Raw genomic sequence first — 5,155 nt, forward strand, 5'->3', positions numbered from 1 at the left:
TCCCCTCACACACATCCAGTCACGTCTGACGGGTGGTGTTGTCTCCTCACACGCATCCAGTCATGTCTGACGGGGGGATGTCTTCTCCTCACACAAATCCAGTCATGTCTGACGGGTGGTGTCATCCCCTTACACACATCTACTCATGTCTGACGGGGGGGTGTCGTTCCCTCACACGCATCCAGTCATGTCTCACAGGCAGTGTTGTCCCCTCACACAGACTCGTACCACACCGGTCACCCTAAGAGAAGGCCAGATTGTGAGGGAGGATGACAAGGCTGCAGCAGGCCTGGACAAAATGGCTGCCTCTGAGGAGCGATGGGCCTGGCAGGATGGAGGGCCTGAAGCCTCCTGACCTGATAATCCTCTAGTTCCTCCTTCCCCATGGGATGAGAGACCTGGTGGCCCATTTTCCTGCCTCTCACGTATCTGAGCTTTGGGGTGACTTTTGGTCACCTCCACAGCCCCCCAAACTCCCAGTCCGGCTCCTGCCTGTGTCAACACTGCATCCCCTCCCGGGGCGTCTGGCAGCCTCGTCCCCTGACGGATGCACCTCTAATGAACTACACAGCCCTTTGTAATATATAGATAGCTGTATAGTGGTGTTTCATGTTAATCATTGAAAAATGAGGATTTGATCTTACTTTTAATTTGAAAATTGTGGTGGGGGGTGGTTGTTTTTTTAATCAAAGAAAAGCTGATCGCTAGCATGGCCTGAGCCGGCGATTCCTGTGTGAAAGCCGGCGATTTGGGAGGCATAGCTGGGCACCGGGCTGTGCCTGCTCCTTTATGGGAGCAAGCAGCCAGAGGTAATGCAGAGGGCTAATGAGAGACTCAAATGAATTGGAGTTTAATTCAATTTAACTCAACTATTTAATTAAATTTAACACAATTAATTGCAAAGAGGGCTCCAGCTGAAGCTATATAAGCCCAAAGCCTGAACGGGTTAGGCAGGCACGAAGTGAGCAGATCCTAGCTGCAAAGCAGCAGGGCTCCCGAAGGATGGATCTGAACAGCATCGCTGGCCCCGGGGGTGGACGCAAGTCCCCTGGGCAGAGAAAGACCCGGTTTGACAGGCAAGCGGCCTTTGTTTTATGTTAAACCCCTGGAGGGGTCTGCTCCAGGGCTGCAATGCTTCTTGGTTATTCCAGTGGCACTGGTCGTTTAGCCTTGAGCCCCACCGTGGCAGGTTCAAGGCCAGTTCGAGAGCCAGTAACTCAGGAGCCTGCAGACTGAGAGTGGAAAAAGGCTGAGATCTGGACCGGAGGGTCCACGAGCCTGGAGGAAGGGCTGTGTTCAGGACCAGGGGTCTGGAAGCCCAGAGGAGGGGCTGCATGCTGTATCAGGGGTCTGGAAGACCAGGAGAGGGGTTGCATGCAGGACCAGGGGTCCAACAGCCCAGAGGAGGGTTTGCATGGGGGACCAGCGGTCCAAGAGCCCAGAGGGAGACCACATAAGGGCCCAGGGGGGCCAAGTGCACAAATAGGTAACATCAACAAGAGAGAACATCTGCAGAACTTGGGGCACGGTGTAGTGAAGGAACGGAGGCGCTCATCGAGCCCTTAAGGCTACGGTGTCCTGGATAGGCATGGATACACATGCAACGCTTGAAGCTACAGGCATCCTGCAGGGGCACAGGCCAGCTGAGGGAGCCCATGGGTTGAATCAAGGCTGTTGGGTGTACAGAAGTGACCCAGTGGTGCTGCAAACAGACTAAGGTTCTCTCTACGGCCTGTGGACAACCTCCCTTATTCGACCTCTAGCAAGAACAAGGTATGGTGGGAGAATAATTAAAGGACTGAGCCAGGCAGGAGTCACACAGCTGCCCCTGGGGCACGAACCTGCCACAGAAGGCAATGAGAAAGGCTAGCAAATTTTAAGAGAGGCCAAGTGCTGGGAAATCCAGCTCATCCCTAGATAATCTCACCCCGTGAACTACCCTCCTTCAGAAACAGTCACTTCATTTCTAGCGGGGACTTTGCTCCCTGTCAGCTCCTGGTCATTGGATCTCACTCTGTCTCTGCAAGATTACAGAGTGCTCTGCTAGGAGAGACCTTCTCACAGGATTGTGTCATTACAGAGAGTGATCAAATTAAGAAGCTTTTCCTCTTAATAAACTAATGAGATGAAGCTCCTCTAGAGTCTCTTGTGTTAAGGAGGATTTTTATCCAGACCTTGAAGCTTTTTGAACTCATCTATTTTTCAACCTCTTCTTAAACTTGTGAGCATTAGTAATAGACACAAATGGTCTCAGTCAGCACTGCTGTATACAGAAGTGATACCAGCTCCCTGCTCCTATTAGACACCTCCATTTGTACATCCAAACATTTCAGTTATAGCCACCCTGTTACGCTAGGTGTTCATGATATGATGATCATAACACTCAACCTCTTATTACTGGTTTCCAGGATACACTACCCCACCCCATGAATACGACGACAGTCTTGTTCCTAGATGTATGACCTTGTATTTGCCCATATTAAACTATATGCTGATGGGCTATATCCAGTTTACCAACAGATCCAGGTCATTCCATGTCATTGATTTAATATGGTCATTTATGCTTTGTGGCATAAGCAAATTCTCTCAGCAAAGGTTTTATATATTTATCCACATCCCAGTCACAGATAATGGATGCAGAAAAGGACCAGGAGATGACAGTGGACAAAAAGCTGAATAGGAATCAACAGTGTGCTCTAGTCGTGAAGAAGTTTAATGGCATCTGTTTAGGCTAACAACAACATTATTTAGTCTGGAGAAGAGAAGACTGAGGGGGATTGAATAGCCGCCTTCAGCTCCCTGCCAGGGGGCTGCAAAGAGGATGGAGCTGGGCTGTTCCCAGTGGGGGCGGATGGCAGAACAAGGAGCAATGGGCTCAAGCTGCAGCAAGGGAAGCTGAGGTTGGATATTAGGAAAAACATTCTCACTAGGAGGGTGGTGAAGCACTGGTGGGGTCTCCATACTTGGAGGTTTTGAAGACCTGGGTAGACAAATACTAGGTTGGGATGATGTAGTTGGGGCTTGGAGCAGGGGGTTGGACTAGATGTGACCTCCTGAGGTCCCTTCAACCCCCATTTTCAGTGATTCTATGATTGTAATGGTATCCAGCTGAAAACCAGTATTTGCCTCTCAAGAGCATGTGCCTCCATTTCATTAACTGATCACTTAAAATCTAGCATTTGTTGCAGCATCGCTGGAAAATCTATGTGTTGCTTTGAGAAATGACTCCTAGAATAGATGCAATAACTCTGAAATGGCTCCAGCATGGCATAATCTCTTTCAGAGACAGGCAGAACATGTAACATGGATTTTCTAATAATGTATTTAATCCTGAAAGCATGTAAATTGATTAAAAGTGCTTTACGACTGAAAAAAGAGAGAGTGGGAGAGATAAAGGTGTATGCTGGGCATATGTAATTACTTTAAAATGGAATATAATCAGTCGCTTAGTAGCACATGCCTGTGATTTCTGTGGTCGTTAGACTGGCTGCCTTTAAAAAGGGTTTGTTTCCATGGGCAGTGAAAAGTGTGTTAAACACAGGACATTAATGACCAGCTAGAAGGCATTTTAAGATTAGCTCGGAAAGGCTCCGAGGCACTTGTGCATCCCTCTGTCGAAATACCACATGTCTTTCCAGGCGGGCAGGCTGCCCTAGGACTGTCATTGCCATCCATGGACAGAGTCATGTTCAGGGCTTGAGGGCATGAGTTTGACAGAAGTCAACCCTCAGCTGTGCAGCGTACCAAGGAGAGAGGAGCATGGGATTTCAGGCTTTCTCTTTGCTCCGGTGCCTTTGCAACTGCAACACTGTTCCTGGAGAGAGCAGTTTGTGATGTACAGGCTCTTGCTGGCACCTGGCTGCAGTATCCAGTCTGTAGTGCAACCCAGCTCCTTGTTCAGAGAACAGGGGTGAAGTGCTGCCCTGCAACACATCTCCCAAAGTGTTCGCCCCCTAACATCACAACACAAATGGGTCAGACCCTTTTATGGAAAGCTGAATGGAAGCAAGGGTCCAGTGGATTAAAATCCCCAGTCCAGGACTGACTCCCTCTGTGGATTCAGGCAGGTCAGTGCCTCAGTCTCTCCAGCTGTGAAATGGGGACACTCCTCCATTTTTTTAATGGGCATTTCATGGACTAATTATCCAATGGCTCTAAAGCACATTGAAGGGAGGCAAGATGGCCAAGGGAGAGCATTTATGAGATCTAAATCCAGTTCCTAACTCTGCCACAGGTTTCTTGAGCAAGTTGTGTAGTGTCAGGTCCAAAGTTTTGAGGGTTATTTACTGCCAGGCTTAGACACCTGAAGTAGAGCCTAGGAAGGAAGATGCAAACCTGTGAACCTAAGAATATGTCACATCCCTTGCTTCTAACCCTGAACTTCACAGAGGCCTCAGTTTCCAGCACTCATTTCCCAGGACCCTGAAGCCCTCCTTCTGGGCCTGCCTGGAAGGCTCTCGGCATTGGCAGCACCTAGCTAATCCATAGGGAAATCCAGGAACCAGGCATCACTTGCTTCACTCCCGGGGTTCCAACTCAGCAAGGTTTCCAGGAGCATGTCGGGAGCAAGCTCAGAGGCCATGCAGCACTAAGAGGTGACCGCTGCTTTATTCGAAAGGGTGGCATGTTAGGTTTTTATCCACAGCTCAGCAAATTGCTATTTTGCAGGGTCCAGTAGAGCCTAGCCCAGCACTCATGGGTACCATGGGGGAGAGCATGTAGGAAGCTGCATGCCTGCTGTCGGCTCCCTTGGGAAGAGAGCTGGGTGTCAATGGCAGGCATGGCATCAACTCCTGGTGGGGCTGACAAAGGAGGCAGTGTCCCATGGAGGAACAGGGAATGAGGGGACCTAGGACCCCAAAGGAGCATGAAATGGTTCTCCAAGATCCTGAACTCTGCTCCATTTGTGCAGCCCTGCAATCAAACTGCTTGTTACTAGGAGAAAGAGGGTGACGCTGCCTTAGGGACCTGTTTGCTGCCACCTTCCAACACTTTCCTGGCTGAGTAAGGGCATACTCATCCCATCCAGAGGCTAGAACGGGAGTAAGGGACTTGCTGGCCAGAACAGATTTCATAGACATTAGGGCTGGAAGGGACCTCGGGAGATCATCAAGTCCAGCCCCCTGCCCAAAGGGCAGGAAGTCAGCTGGGGTCA

General features: G+C 49.8%; 1 protein-coding gene and 1 long non-coding RNA gene across 2 annotated transcripts in view; one reads left to right on the forward strand and one right to left on the reverse strand.

The window, feature by feature from the left end:
• The window catches only part of CIB4 (calcium and integrin binding family member 4), a 70,330-nt gene that overhangs the window by 53,128 nt on the left and 12,047 nt on the right, over positions 1 to 5,155 (reverse strand). The window lies entirely within an intron of this gene.
• Positions 1 to 5,155, forward strand: part of LOC109311555 — a 21,973-nt gene that overhangs the window by 5,068 nt on the left and 11,750 nt on the right. The gene's annotated exons all lie outside the window — the stretch shown is intronic.

The sequence above is a fragment of the Crocodylus porosus genome, unplaced genomic scaffold, assembly GCF_001723895.1.
Source record: "Crocodylus porosus isolate Cpor-Errol unplaced genomic scaffold, CroPor_comp1, whole genome shotgun sequence".
NCBI lineage: Eukaryota > Metazoa > Chordata > Crocodylia > Crocodylidae > Crocodylus > Crocodylus porosus.